The following is a 16,974-nucleotide window of genomic DNA, read 5'->3' on the forward strand; positions in this document are numbered from 1 at the left end:
TCCGTAGCGCATTTAACTCATATTCTCGGTCGAGAATAAGCGTACGGAAAATAAACTTAATATTTCCCGTTACATTTCCACGGAGGAAATTCTAGTCTATTAATCTTACAACAGTGTTCGAGGAGATTCAACTTCCGTGTATAATCCTCTATGCCGCGTCGCTTCTTGCTCGCTGGTAGGAAATTCATAAATTCAGCCGGTTCGTTTCGCTCCTCTATAAATCCACTAACTACTGATTTCTCGTCCTCGACTGGCCGTTGATAAGATGGAAAAAGAAAATTTCGAGAACGGAGCAGGAAATTAAAACACCCTTAGAATTACAGCCCTTTGAGTGGAATTCAATGTGCGAAAAGTCTTCTACATTCACGCGCAAGAAGCTACGAGGTCCATTCACGAAAATTTGAGTAAAGATAAGACCCTCGGAAGGTTTCTGCTGAATTAACAACGAATGTTACGTCGCTCCAACGGAAAATAATCGTGAAATCATCGTTCAGCAGTGAAAAAATTGCAGCTTCTATTTTTAACTCAGACCATAAATCAATTCAATGAATAATAGATACTCTTGGCTGTGTCATGGGTTCTGAAACTGCGTCGTTGGCCAAAGAATTAGATCGTAGAGCACAGAGCTCAGAGCTCAGGAGTCTACAAAGGAAGATAGAATTGCTAAACGACAAGAGAAATTATTTTAAAATGACGCTCCAACGTCTAAGAGGGAATAATAATATGCACCAGACTTAACTTATCCATGGTAGAATATGGAATTTTGGTTTTTAACCATTAATTCGACTCACGATAAGAAATATCCTAAGGATTACTAGTGCTCAATTTTTAATTTTTCGACACTGACGCGCGCCGTGAATGAGAACAACAATGATAAATATTTGTTTAAAAGCTTATTGTATGTTTTATTCATAGAAAAAAAATTCATTTCAATCAGGGACATAGCGTTGTCGCAAAATATTCGTGAAAAAATCTACTGTTTTGACGTCACCGTCGTGACATAATCCTGTAATGAAGTTCTATAGATCCCTCGACTAATATTCAGAGATGCGTAAATATTCGTTTTTAAATATCACAGAAATTAAGTATAATATGAGGCTATAGTAACACGGAATCAATTCCTGAATCGATAGTCTCGAAATCGTATTCTGATGAAATTTTATCGCACGACGATATTTTGGTTCTGTTATGTTTTCTAGTTTATCTGAATTCATTTGCTTGATAACGAAGCGCTTGTCAAGTCAAATCTTTCCTATGCGCTATAGCAGAATAGATTTGCTTCAAAATTTTTTCCACAAATTTTTCGACAAAATTTAAAAATTTCAAATCGTTCTGGAAAAATTATTTTCAGTTTCAGGGGTCAATTACAATCATTTTTGGTGAATAGACATACCCCCGAAATCCTACGCAGTTTCGAGAAAAAAATTCCTTACCGAAAATATAATGTCTGACCATACATTGATACGTTTCACTGAAATTTCATGCGTATGTTTAAAGAATCATAACTTCTGGACGGATTGAAGGATTTTAGTGACTCAAAATTCAAATAATGCGTATTAATGGAGCTCTATTTTTGATTTTCCCAATAATCTAGAATCTCCCATTAAAATTTTTCCCAGGAGTGACCGAACGCCCTGTATAGTGTGAATTACAAAATGATATAAAGATGATTACGGAGGTTGAAGATAAAGTTATCTCATGGTAATCTTCGGAGGTTGAATACCTGATCGGCGCTTTGTGAACCGACAACTGATCTAACCTGCCTTAGGGTAGGACTCGGGAATATCGTGTTTTGTCGATGATTACGCTAGATAGCGGTGATATTGGCTTGCTGAAACGCTGACAGATCTGTGTCTGATTTGTTACGCGTTTGGTATTTCGTTTATTCCAGATGAAATCGTGAAAAAGTGTCGATGAAGATGGCAGGGACTAAGACTCGTCTTACTGGCATTTCGCCAATTATTTTTCTATTATTGCATCTCTCGAAAGCGTAATATTATTTTCCGATCGTCCGTTCCTTCGTCAGCGACTCCTGGAATAAGATGAACGAGCGCTGTCTCGGAAGCCCTTGACGAAAAAAAGCATTATCCTCGTGACTACTTACGAAAAACATTATCCCGAAGGATGACTGGAGGAAACGCTGAAACCTCGAATGCCAAATCCTCTTTAAACGTGATCTATATCCCATTGTCATTTCACTTTTCTCCGTCTCACCCAACTCATTTCTCTACGTCCATCCGTGTTCTTCCTTTTCGGCGAAATGGTTTCCATCGCAGCATAGAATTGCGATTTGATGCTCGAACGATCTCCCGAAGATGATATCCATTTTTTATACTATTCCCGATATGAATATCCGTATTTGACGAGAGTGTTGCAAGTGCCTTTTACACGGTAACGCAAGAAATATTTTTAAGCGCCTCCGCAAACGTAAATATACACGACAGGAAATCGAGTAACATCCTCTTTCGAGACGTTCAGGATGTTCTCGAATGCAAGAGAGAAATTAGAATTTTCCGATGAATGCCAACGCATGGTAACAAATTCAAAAAGAACTCCGTCCCGAGGGAAGGCTACATGTTCTGAAAGCGCAGCGAAGAATTTGACTTTCAATAGAAAAGAACCTTCGTCGCGCCAAGGAGGACGAAGGAAACGCTAAGAAGCGTTAATACGCTTTTACTTCCGGACAGCGTCTATTAAAAATATTTTATTCATTTTTACTCAAAGTTGTCTATCCACGGAGAGTCTTTTCTCTCTGAAAAGGTTATGTTTTAAAGCAGAATCACGTTCTTTTCCAACCTGGTTCGCGCTAAAAATTCCACGTTTACGAAACAAAACAATTAATTCGTCAAGCACGCGTGCTTCGCGTAACGTTGTAAGAAGCATGGTGTCCAAGCAACAGGGCAATAAATTGCGAGAAGCAACCCGTAGTCTGTCAAATTAAACTGTTTTTTTTCGCGTCGCGTTTCGGGATCGAGCGTCGCGTCGCTGAAAAAAGAAAAGACTCGCGAATCTTGTCGGGCGACGCAGTGTTCCAGGAATGTGTCGCGACAGAAACGGGGAAAGCCTGTTCTTCAATCTCACGGTTTATGTTGAAAATAACCGTCGGGAATCGCGGAGGTAATAAAACACGGTCGTGAAGCTTCGAGGGAGTTGTCGTTGCGAAGACGCGAGCTTCGAGTATGCAAAAACGGAAATACCTTTGATCTCTGAGCTACGTATCCGGATTTCTGGTTATATTTGTCGTTTCTCTCGAAGCAGATTCGTCGGGCTTTATCATCGACGAGGCTGTCGTAACATCGGAACGATAGATCGTTCGAATAATTCAAAAGAAAAGCAAACATTATTCTTGTTACACAGACGATCGTTAGCGATTAATATTTTAGAATACGTTTTTATTTGAATCATCGAATCACCCATCGTAATTCACCTAGAAAACATCCATTCGCGCGCGGCCGTTGACATCGTTGACCGTTAACTTTATCACCTCGTCGGGGTATCATATTTTTATGCTCTTTATTCTTGCTAAGCACCGTGCTCTTTCATACGGTCTCCGTGCACGTGAGGTCTCAAACCTACTAAAATTGTTGTGCCGCATAGAATTAACGAGCAGAGCGAGAATTTGTCGTCGTCGTCTCTCTCTGTGTAGTTAATTACGAGCTTTCAGAGGAGAATAACACTCGTGCAAAAGGCCTCGGAAATCTTGGGGCTCGTACGCGTACGGGAAACGCGAGAAATCCGCGAAACAATAACCCAGAAGCGTGAAATTTCGGTTGACGCGACGTGACACGCATAAAAGGTACTCGCTCGCGACTCCAGGTAACCTGGAACAGGCTCGACGGCAGAACGAATATTTATTCCGGCCGAGAGGCGGACGAGCAGTCAGCTAAATTACAAAATCAACGGCCGGTAAGCCCCGTGGTCTGGGTAAGATCGTTTTCCCCTGTTTTTTTCGGGCCAGTTCACACTCATTGTCAGTGGAATAGGTCGGAGTATGTGGAAACGGACCACGCAGGAAGCCACTACGTGCTGACGCAGCTGCGAATAAAACCTACCTACCCACCTCCGTAAATACGTCCGACCATAATAACACCTCTTATCACGGTTTTACCGCTTCTCCCCCGACGCGAGAGATTCACCTCCAACGAACCAAGGTTCCTGCCAACCCGATATCGACGATCAGCTCCTCTTCGTAGAACGCACTTTATTTATTTATTTCGAAGAGATAGGCACGTTACGTATTAAAATTGCTAAAAAAAACATATACGACGATAAGGAATTTGGATAGACTCCCAAGACGTTCAGGTCGAAGCAACACGTATGTAGTTTTGATCGACTTTGTCGCGATGAAATACGTAGAGCATGCGCTAGAGGAACAATCAGCGAAATTAATACTAAACGCAGGAGGCACGGGCGAGTCTTCTCAACGGACGGAGTTTCGCCATGAATAAGAAACGACTTGTTAGCTCGCCGTTTGACATCGTATTCGGAACGATTTGATGGTAAATTGAAATTCAGCACGTAGCCGGGCTGGCGAGATTTTTTACGGCCCAAAGTTGGAAGGACTATACTTTTTGATTTAACATCGCCTTCCGCAGTTACTGATGAGTTGGCGGGAATCCAGTGGGTTGAATGCTTTCTGGAGCATCTTGTCCCTATTGTACCAACCTGGAAGCAATCTCAATAGTTTTAAATCATTTCTCGCGCGAGCTCGCGACAGCGGCTGCGCTATGATCGTTCCTTCTGAAAAATCTCGAAGAATTCCTCAAAGGCACTTTTACGAGCTTCGCGGTTGAAAGGGACCGGAGAAATTTTTCTCGCGTTCTCGACGCGCAATGCAATTATTTAGAGTGAACCTATCGCAACAATATGAATCGTTAACGCGTGGACGACTCTAATTGTCGGAGTGTTTCCAGTAAATGGAGAAATTCGTTACCTTAAATGTACGAAAGGAGAGCGTACAAGCGTAAACCAACCTCGTAACATATATCGAGTAATTAAATTGTATAAAACTGTAATTATTTCGAAGACACGTCCATATTGCTGTGTCATAGTTTATTCCATATTAAATTAATGTACTTCTACCGTAAAACTTTGCATTTGTTTCATCCACTTTAACGATAGAAGCAAACTTAAACCGTTGCTCATTCATCGGGCACCCTTTGACGCAATGTTTTAATTTCCCGAACGGCCATCCGTGTAATTAAAAAACATTTGCAAAGGACATTTTCGCTGTTACGCGAAAACATTTTAAAGGACCGAGAATGGTTTACCAACATAAACGTGGCTCGTTCAGGATGCTCCATTTTAACCATTTTATTTTTACATTCATTACATTATAATTCCGCGTACCGTTTGCTCTTACACGGCGCCACGTTTACGAACGTAAGCGTTCGGATTGCTCGATAACGAAGAGGAAGAAATTCTGAATGGCGATTAAGCCTGACGCTCGATTGCAAATTGGAATTAAAACTCTCGTTGTTGTTCGAAATTTACCTAGCAAGATCTCTTTCCGATAAATCATCGTATACCAGACGAATTACTTCTCGTGCTTTATCGAATAATGGTGGATTATGGGAAAGAGTTTTCCCTGTACCGACAGTTTTCAATTCCGCGTACCGTCTCGTTTAAACTCGCGCTGCACCGTTGGCTTTTAATCAAAATCAATTCCTTCGAATCGTTTCAATCGAAATCCCCTTAATACGAGATGCTATACATTGTTTCACCGCTTTTCGGTGGTAAATTAAAAGAAATAATTTACGTGCCCTTTTTAAACTATATCTTCGCTGATAACAGCTGTAATCTTCATGGGAACGTTCTGTATCTTGTTTTAAAAGGCAGGAGAAAAGCTTTGGATAATATTGCACGGGAAGATTCCTCGGGCATTCATTGAGATTGCGTTACATAAACTAGAAACGTTCGGGGGATTCGATTCGATGGAGCTCTTTTTCTCGATTATCGTCGCCGATTTGTCAGAGTAACAACGAGGGCTTGCAGATATATAGAACGTCCCAAACATCGAAATTGAGCTAGTTCGACCAATCGTCCGGTACCCGTTGTCGTAGAAACGGAATTTCGAAGCTTGTCCTGGAATTTCTAGACTGGCTTTAAAATGGATGTTGTCCGACCCCCCCGCGATCGTCGAACGTAGCTGCGCAAACGTTATTAGAGCGAGCTTTGTGACACAACGACGGGGAAGCACATTTTAACGCGTCAACGACCGGAGGTACCGTTACGAAGAGACCGGAAGCGAAAAAGTTTTACCAACATCTGCTGGCACGATTCCTTCAAGGCGACGAAGGGAAACAACACAGAGCCAGATCGAAATCGAATATGAATAATGTCTCGTTTACTCTGTGAAAACGCATTAAGATAGCGAACATTTATCACGATTCTGCTCTTCTTGTCGTTTATTTATGCGTCACGGCTCTGAGGAAAGGGCCGGTGCTTTGACCTTAAACAATTTATTGAATCGTAAGGATGCGTGCAGGAATACGTACTTACCGTTTCCAGGATCCGGGCAGGAGAACAAGAATGATAAATGACGTCGTAACGTCTCGTGCAAGCCACTACGACTCCGCCTTTCGGACGAGCCACCTCGGTTATTTAATTCGCCTTTATATATTGTTGTAGGATTCAAGTTGAAATTATAACTTCTCGCAGTATCGGTGAACGATTTTACATATTATTCGGTCTAAAGACTAGCTACGGTTTCTATCCTACCTCGATGTCGGGCCAAAGTCTGATCCATACTACTGAATTTTATACGCAGGTCGTCCTAGTAATTCGGGGGTTGATTTTACGTAAAAAACTTAGTCGAAAATATGGAATAAAGTTTGTTCGTATACTAATTTGTTCGCAGAATAGTTTAATTCGAAGATTTGTTGTATACGCGTACGATCGAATACGGTTTCCCTATCGCGTCTGACCAATAATCGTTGTTTCTACTTAATCTGATATCCAAGTCACACTGTTGCACGCTTCTCCGGATAAACGTTCAAAGTCGATTTTCTGGGAAACGAAATACGGAAAATCGAACGAGTTTCACGGTATATAAACTTTGATAGCTATCAGTTTGTAATTAGAAGAGCAAAAAGATGCAATTTGTCTGGACGGCTGTTGGATCGATGTCTCTCTCGTTAACGTTACATCAATATTTCTCGCAGGGTCCTTATCCGATCCCGACGAAATCCGATAACAAAGGACAAGCCAATTCGTCCGACGTCGCTTATAATGCGTCCCACGAGCCATTGTCTCGATGAAATAAAAAGTCGAGAAGAGAGCTTTTTTTATCAGGGAAGTGACAAACGTATCTCAGGAGCGGCTCATCAGCGAGCCCGATCTCTCTATCCTTTTCTGTTCTCTCTGTCTCCGTCCTCGCTTTTCCGTGCAATGTTTGCAAAAGCCTGTGGGCTTCTGGTCGTCCCGCCGCGACGGTTCCAAGGCGAGCAAAGTCGAGCCGAGCCGAGCGGAGAGTCCTCCTCGTCTAGCAGTCTCCTTCTCCGTCCTCGTGGCGCACTCTACGTCTCTTTATTTCACGGCTACCTTAGAGATAAGAGTGCCACGGAATAACGGCTCTTTATTATATACGGTAATAGGCGAACTTCAAGCCCGGAACTTAACCGTGCCGCCCATTTTACGCTGGATAAGATGCTTCCTTTTCCTCGACGTTGCGAGCTTCGTACTAGCCCCTGTACAACCCAACCTTCGACCTCTATGGTCGCTTTCAAGCATTCATTCGCAACTACGCGACACGTACCTGTAATATTAAAGCGACGCAAAATTATTTGCCCCGAACCGAGCTGCCTTTCGGCTCGAGAAAATTAATCGTCGTCTCGAGGTCCAGGAAACGCGTATTCTTTGGTCAGAATTCTAAAACAAGAGCTTCTCTTAATATTTTCTTCTCCTTTCGACCTCTGTATTAATTCTTGCAACTCGGTGGAGGAAACCATCGGATACCTTGTGGCGTTTGTGTCAGTAGAACTTCAGGGTGGAACGGTTTCCATGTAAATCGTAACCATCTGGCTCTCGTCCTTTGCCATAAAGCGTTTCGTTTAAACGGGATCGCGAAGAATAAATCATTTTCTCCAGTTTTGCTGTTTTATCCGCCATCAGAATCAAAGGATACATGGCGAGTACAACAACTGCAGTTTTATAGGAATTTTCTAATAGCTCGAGTACTTCCTGAGGTTTAGTACGATTTTTTTTTCTGCAACGCTTATCGTCGTTAAATATTCTCGAATCCGTTTAAAATTCTTTCGTATTTTTTTTTATCGTGACTCAGGTAATGGTTTTCCCAGGTGCAACGAACGATATGCTGAATTTCATCGCGGACATTAATATTCAACTCAATTTTTTTATATACCTGCTTTTAAATTTTATTCCAACGAACGTCGTAAAATGCATCCTGCTACGCGGTAGGTTACACGAGCCCTCCAAAGAGAAAATACCTGAAACAGCGAAAAAATACGATTTATCTTATTTCTTGGCGAAATTCCGCGTCAAAAGATGTGGGTAATATATAAAGCGACAGGAGAATTGGAGGAACTAGGCAAGTAACGCTTTGGAATAAGGAAAGTTATAAAGAACGAGGAAGTAGGAGCAGGTCGGTTGAAAAATTCTGGTTACTAGAACGCGGGGAGATAATATCGAGAGATACGGATAAGGAGGACGACTTTGAAATGGAAATTTAATCTACCGGCGTATCCGAAATTCGAATTCGCCGTACATAAACGTGGCCCTGTTAGCGAAACTTGGATGAATTTTCCAAATGCTTTCCTAAACTGTCAAATTAATTTCGCAACAGAGCCGAACAGTTTCATGGTTCGGTGTGTTTTCAAGTTTTACTCGCAAACAGGCGACTCGAATTAACTCTTATCTCGCAATTTAGATTGAAGCCTGCGTACACAGAAACAAAGGCAGTCATACGCTAGTATACATATGTGGAGCCTAGCAGCATTCAAAGCAGGCTTTTCGTGGATTACGCTCCTCGTCGAATTGCAGAATCTATTCCATGTGTACCTGTTTCCTTTTACTTTTACGTTAGATCATTAATATCACCATGGTTGCGAGATTTTCCTCGGAAAAAGTCAAGTTTATGGATAATATAGATGTCGAATAAGAATACAGATGCACGAAATATTGTAGAACCGCGCCGCGAGTTTATTCGCAAATACGCTTTTAAACCAAATATCATCGCGCAGCTGGAACAGTTGATGCGAATTTGACTGACACGCAGAAGGTAGTTTCCTTGGTCTCGTCGGTCTATCCACGTTCTTTAAACGTTTCCTGTGTGGATTTCCACTGAGTAAATACGGAAAAATAACGTCTCCCTCTGTTGTGCCTCGCGACGGCGCGTTTAAATAAAACGAAAAGTTACTCGGATATTCGTCTGCCGTTTTTCTCCTGTTCCGGTTTTCAGAATGGTCCCCACCAAACGTTCCTGTACGATTCGCGAGTCTTTAATCTTATTTCTGTAGCGAATAACTGCACGATAACTATCGCGTGCCTATATAAATAGAATCCGTTTCCATTGATATGATATCTTTGTCTAGAGCTTAGGAAAAATTGGTGGCAAGTAGTATAGGGTAATGATAGGTCAGACGTTGCCGTTGGTGAAGTTATAGAAAATTGCTACTAGTTTTCATTTCTGAGGGAGAATCGGAAAAGGGAACGAGGTAACAGTGCCTCTGCATTGTTTACTTTTTCCGCGTGGTATATTTCTTCCATTCTTCCGATTTTCAAACAAAGAAAATGCGCCCACGGTATTATATCGTACGGAACAAATATAACCGGAGCGATATTCTGACCCTATTGCACAACGTCGGAGTTCGGGGAAAGTCGTTCGAGCGTTCGGTCGAACGAACGATCGAACACGTTATGGAATGTCGAAATATCGGCACATGCCTAACGGTCCTACGAGTAAGGAAGATGAAACTCGGAGACGTAACGCGTTGCCTTGGCGCAGAAATCGTCGTCAAATTGTCCGATTATTTCGTAAATCGTTGCAGTATTTTTCCAGTCAAACAATCTATTCGGAAGATATCTGCAAAGATATTTTATCGAAACGGGACCGGAGCCGATAAACTCGTTCGAGTGTTCGTTGACGCGTGCACCGACCCTCCGGAGACCTCTTAAATTTCTCTTTCGTCAGGTAATTAGGCTTACCCTTTATAATGGAACGAGACTTGCGTAATGAATTAATTAACTGATACGAACTTAAGTACATACGCGAACTATAGGGACTGATATTGTTAAGCGTCACGGGGGCAGAAGATTAGACGAGGTAGATTAAAACGGAAACTGCGCTAATATTCTTCAACGTGCCACCTTAATTGTAATTAAATACCAGAAATCGTACGTAGTTTATCGCTGGTACACGAATCTGTTGACGCTCGGTCCCCACTCTAGATGTAAACGTTCTTCGATACCTAGCACGTTCTACCTTATGTTTACGTTAGAACGACAACGAAACGAACAGGATTCAGAGGACGCGCTTCTCGACAGTATTGCGCGAGATCTGTAAACATCAAGTCGTATATTCCGTGCCCTGTTGAAATTTAAATCATCGTTATTTGAACATGTTACAACGTTTTGCAATTATTCCATAACATTACGGTGTCTAAAACGAAGGAATAATCGTCGGAATATAAAGTTTTTCATAGTGATACTAACCCAGGGCCAGATACTCTAACGGACAATAGAAATCGGTAAAAATAATTAATTTCGTAGTTACAAGTGAAATTCGATTTACGTTTCGCGTCGCAATTAATCCGTGCAATTCAAACGCTGCAGTATAATTATAAGTGGGCGAAACGGTTAACAGAAATTCCCCGAGTTCAATCCGAAGTAAAAAGGAGTCGAAGCAGCTTTCGCTCGGCGTTAATGGACGCCGTGTCTGGCGGACACTCGAACAATCCATCTTTAAACGAGAATAACGAAGTGGCCATTTTGGTAGATGAAATTAATGCATTCCATTAACTGCGACGAATCGCCGGAAGAAAATGCTGCTACGGGGCGACTGTCGAAGAACGAGGCGACGATAAGAAGCGAAAAATCCTCGATAAGAAAGAAGCACGACGCCGAAAAGAAAGCAGATGGATTCTTATGCGTCTTGCAAGGTAAATCCGTCGTGTATGCACATTGTTTTTAAATCGCGCGGAAAAGTCGTTGTACTATATTTCACGTCCAAAGTGGTACACTGTGCTACTCTGTCTTAACTCCCTCGCGTTATCGAAATTGTTGGCTCGATGGTACTTTTGGTCGCGACTAGTAACTGGGACGAGCTCTACTCCAAGCAAAGTTGGAAAAAAATGATAGAGACAAATTTTGTTGCGTAACACGCTCTATCATGCTACTCGAAAGTTTTTCACGGGTGCACCGGTGCAGTTGCAAAGTGCAGTTATACTTTCCTTTTAAACAGAATTTACTGATTTCGCGAGGGATTCGCCATTACGCGTATAAATACGTAGGAAAGGTCAGAAAATTCACTACTGACTCGTTACTTATTATTTTAAGAAGATAATGAACAGGTTCAAAACGACACGAATATTCTGATATGTATCTGTGTTAGTATATTGCCACGAGTCCCAATATTTGACAACTTCTTATCGAATACAAAGTGATTGACTGCATCAAACGATGGCTGAAAGTAAGTGCAGACTATATTTACTTGGCTGCGCGGTTTGGATTATGCGGCGGAAATCCGTGGCTCGTCAGACATCGAAGTCGGGTGAAATTTTATTCAAGGAAAAAGTACCGGGCTAAACATTTGAATACATTTTCTCCTCGAGCACAAGATGCAAACTTTTCCTTCGGTAAATGTTCTTTACCAGCGTACCCCGGGAAAGAATGTTAGAACGTTTCAAAAAATTCTTTCGTTGTAGCAACGCGTTCGTAATAATTACAGTTACTATAAATTTTCAGCGTCCAAGTAGGAGTTTCGCTGAATTAATATTATCTAAATGGAGTTACCTGCATACGTATTCGAAGCTCAACACTGAAAATTAGCATCAAAATATCTCTCTTATTTCACTCGTGTACGATAAAATACACGAAGGTATAGTTTGGACGAAAAGAGCAAATATTAGGATCGACTGGTCGTTTCGTTAAATATTAATAACGTTTCTATCGTCGTTGTGCATGTCCAGGATTTCCTTAGATCAACCACTTGCAAACAGAGTGTTACGATTAATTTGGGGAAACGCTGAGTAATAGCTGACTTATTATGATTACCTAAATTAATTAACTGCCACGTTACATATCCTGACATTTCGTAATACATTAAGTTCTGCGTGCTAATTAGGAACCCGAAACTTTCCTCGTTATTTTGTATCGAACACGCTATCAGATAAATATAGCGCTGTCAACCGGTTATATATTAAGGTTAACAAATTCTTATACGTTCTATTTCGTACACGCACACGTCGAGCAATGCAATAAATTCATCGTACGCGCGCGTCTTTGGCGAAGGTCTGTTTCTCGTTCTACCGAAACTTCAAACGATGTCGAAAAATTGTCTGCATTGTCATAGATGGTAATGTACAAAAGGAAACCTTTGGAGCCAAATCGTGACGATTTTTGACAAAGCGAGGCCACTCCGTTAAACCTCGCCACCATTCTGTGCCTATAATTCGTACAAAGGTGCAAGTGCTTGGTTGAAATCTGGAACGCGCGAATATATCTATCGACCTCTCTCTTTCTGTCTCTTCTCTGTCCTCTTTGGCTCGCCTCTTTTGCCTTTCGCTCTTATCCACTCACCCGGTATGCTGACGAATCTCGAAACTTAGGTCATCGTATTCACCCGTTTCGCAGTCGAGTGTCTCGCGGAACGTTCAAAATAATTTCTTAGAATTTTTCAATCGGATTCGCCGACAAATCTATCGTTGTAGTAAGCAGTAGACGTTCGTAGAGCGTTCTTGCGATTCGAAAAAAAAGTATTATTTTCCTCCTAGAATTGGGAATCGCGTCGCTTCAATATGGATGAGATTTACGATTGCCCGGCACCGAGATTCGCTATACCGAACGAAATTGCTTCGCTAGTTTTAGAGCTGGCGTAAGTGCTTCCGCTCACAAATGGACGCGACCGCGTAATAGCAAAGCTGACAAACGCTCCACGGCCTCTGCCAGTTCCGTCAAGTGTACAAATTTCATCGAAATCGATACGCTCGTAGCCGTGATCGTATCGGTTCGCCTAAAAATGCCACCGAGTTATAAGTGGATCGTGGTAGTGCGGTCTTCTTTCACAGCAAGAGCAGAAATTCAAGTGCTTCCCTATCGCGGGACTCAATATCGAACGAAATTCTGTCCGGTGAATTGAGGCCTGTTCGAAACGCTCGCCTGTCTGTTTAAAATACTCAAAAAACATAAAAGAATTATAACGACTCTTTGATTTGTTTCGCAGTACATCTTAAATGGTATACTATTTTCTTGATAAAATTGTTAGTGGGACACTGAATCCTCGCTAACTAAATGATCACGTTTGGCCCGCAGGATTATAGGAAAGCGACACCCCCTAAGATCATTTCACTCGTGCAATTCCCCTACTGTATTCAATTCCCGGAGGAAAGTAAATTGGGTTAGTGGTGGCTAACATGTTGATTGGGGGGGATTCGGTTATCTAAAGATGGGGAACGTGTGACAACGATGATTATGTTTGCAACAGGATCGTCGTAGGAATAGATCTCTAATGAAATAAATATTATATCGAGGTTACATTTAAATTATTCAGGGGAAAATGGGTCTAGTCGTTTGAAAAACAATGTTCATAAATTCGATTCAGTTTGCAGAAACAATACCCTCACCTTACGGGAATTTGGCGTTTGATAACCGAGAGCGATAAATGACGCATGCAGAATCAAATATCATCCGCTAATGAAACTTTACACTTTTATATTTTTCATTGCATTTTAACGAGACTATTACCGTTAGATTGGCGAGGTATCCACGTTGAAAATGGATCGAACCATGATCTCGGTCGAATGGATTTTAATTACGCGTAATAGAAAATATTTTTCAATTCCACAAAACGTGCCCCTGCGAACGAGTCCGTATCTAGACTCATTTTCATCGAGGAAATGGCTGCAATCATCGATAATACCCTCATAAAGACATAATGAAAAGTATGAAAATTTAAATTTTCATTAGCGGATAAAATTCAAGCGCTTTCTGTTTTTAACGCATTTATCGCGGAACGGAACGCGGACACAGTCCGTGACAAAAGAGCAGCACACACTGTTAATTTTATATTATTTGCAAATAGAACGTAAAAACGTAGTATACGAAATTTCCATAGTCTCACCTAAGTTTTCTTTTCTAAATTTTAAAGTCGCAGAAACATATTTTAAAAGTAATAGTATTTCACGATTGAAATGGCCAGCAAGTTTCTCTGACATAAACATAATAGAAAACCCCTTAAGGTGATCTTGTCAGAGCTGTTTATGGTAAAGGACATCTCGACAGCATAAACGAATCGAAAGGATATATTTTATTCGTACGGCAAAAGAATAAATAAAATTCAAAGCAAATATTTAAAATTATATCTGTACAATATACAAGATGAAAATTGGCAAATATGTACCGTATCGTTTTTAATTTGATCTCAACCACGCGTTCGTTGAAACCTCCGTGATATTCTAAGAGCCACTTTTAACGAAATTCACAGAGCGCACTAAAAGGTCTACGTTCTTTATGTTCCTCGTACCGCCATATATGAATGTCTAGTACGAAGTGTAATTGACCCGTGCCGTAAAATATAAAAGTACACCGAAAAAAGTCACAGCAGTGAATGTGTTGAAACACAGAACGGGTGGGAACGAAACGACACAGTGGCGCGACAGAGTAACTAGACGCGGGTGAGATGTACCACTTAATAGCTCTGTCCGACTAAAATATTTGATACTAACGATAACAATGGAAGCGAGAGTGCGTTTGAATCGCGTGTACGAAATCTTTGAAATGTCAGAATTTAAATCCATTAAAAATACGCTTTTAAAAAGTCTTTTCGAATCTACGAAAAACGTAATCGTATTTTCTATCGTCGTTCTAGCATATAGAGCACGCGACTAATTTATTTCTTCTCATATTTCTTCTAAATGCAACACGAAGATCCCTGCTGGGTGTTCGTCCCCTCTGACACATCGCCGCGAGTTGTAATTCGCGCTTTCGCCGACAAATCGGCGATCTTTCCTACCGCGGGCGAGCATAAAGATTGCGTGGAAAATTGAAGCAGCAGTTTTACATTCGATGCGAAATTATACCCATCGGTTTCTTCGAACGGTCCGTGCCAGGTCAGCTCGCCACTGCTGTAAGTACATCTGCGTTCTCCTAGGACGCCAACGGATACAAATTACTCTATTCTAACCTCCGTAACGGTTATCGCGCATTTCGATCCGGCGAGTACGAATCAGTACACAGCCTAGAAACAACACGCGCACATAAATAATATCGCGCTTCCGTAAAACGATATATTTGTTGGGTTACCGAGCGCGTCCGCGACGCGCCTCGGCTTTATGATTCGAAAGTATGTCACGACCGCGAATACGATGCGATTTATCATTTGCGCCCGAAAGAATTTATCGTCGAAAAAAGTCCAACTTTGACGCGTCGATCGAGAACAGCTGCTGGAATCGATGGTCGATTATTGCGCGACGAACAGTCCGGCGATCCTGGACTCTCAAACGAACGTATCGATTTTGCATAGACGCGTCTTTCCGATCAGCAAAATGATGATTTTCCAACAGTAAACTCCCCGCGGAACAGTGAGAAATATTCTTGGAATTATCGAAACGCGTTCAAAATTGAATTATTCTTGGTATTTGGATAGTATCGAGCAAGCATGCTGCACGATCTACCGGATATTAATTTTCAGACCGAAATGCATACCGCTAGCCGAATAATCCACGCTTAACTCACCGTGAATGGTGAGTAACTCGAAACCCGATTCAAGATCGTATCCTTACAATTATTTGGGATTCAACGTCGAGTATCAGCTACGCGCCTGTTACTCGGAATGAAATTTATTAGAATAACTATACGCAGACCGTTAAATTTTATCGAACGACTGACCCTCTGGAGTTTAGACCGTAAATTCTGGGTGTTTCAGCACACGGAAAATGAGAACAAATATTCTACGTATCCAGTACGATCCACATAACGAGATTCGCTAAATTTCCTCGATCTATCGGCAACGAATGTAACTAATTACAACTATAATACGGGTAATCATTTTTCGAGTCATAATTCATCGATTTATCGTACATCGAAAGAGCTAATAGCTGCTAAGACCGCATTAAATACACACGGTAGATTACGCCTGCGGCAGACAGGGCTGTCGACAGAAATAAACCATCCAACTAAAATTTCCACTCAGAACTAAGCTCTTATCCTCTTCAAATCTTCCGTCCGAGCTTATCCTCCACGACCGTTCCTACCGGTAAAGCCGAGGCTAACTTCAAATCACCTATCGAGGGCCTCGAGTACATCGAGCTTTTCCCTACGTGTATCCACTCTTTCCCCGAACTACGAAAAAGTCGTCGCTAACGGCGAAACTCGAACAAATAATACCGAAATTAATCTTTTTCTATCAGCAATCATCGTGTGAACACGTAGCTCGCGAGAATCATGCACCCTGCACAATAACAACTTCCTCTTCTTATACCAGGAGCAACTGGTTCGATGGTAGAACCTGCTCCTAAACTATATTTTACTAGCAGTAACATAGTATCGGAAGATTATAGGTATTTCTTATTAAGATGCATTAAGGCTGTAGAGGATTTAGATACCTGTTCTTGCGGTATAAGAAACATAAGAGCAGGATGACACGAATCGCAAAGTGGAAAGATGTCAGGGACAGGCAGGATATTTATAGAACTGTTGGAGTCATGTATACGACCGAAAAAGGTAGAAGCCATATTGCATCGAGAGAAGTTGAGAAAATTGAAAGTCTCGTAGATAATGTGGAAGAGAATGGACGCGGGG

Source organism: Colletes latitarsis, chromosome 1 (assembly GCF_051014445.1).
Source record: "Colletes latitarsis isolate SP2378_abdomen chromosome 1, iyColLati1, whole genome shotgun sequence".
Lineage (NCBI taxonomy): Eukaryota > Metazoa > Arthropoda > Insecta > Hymenoptera > Colletidae > Colletes > Colletes latitarsis.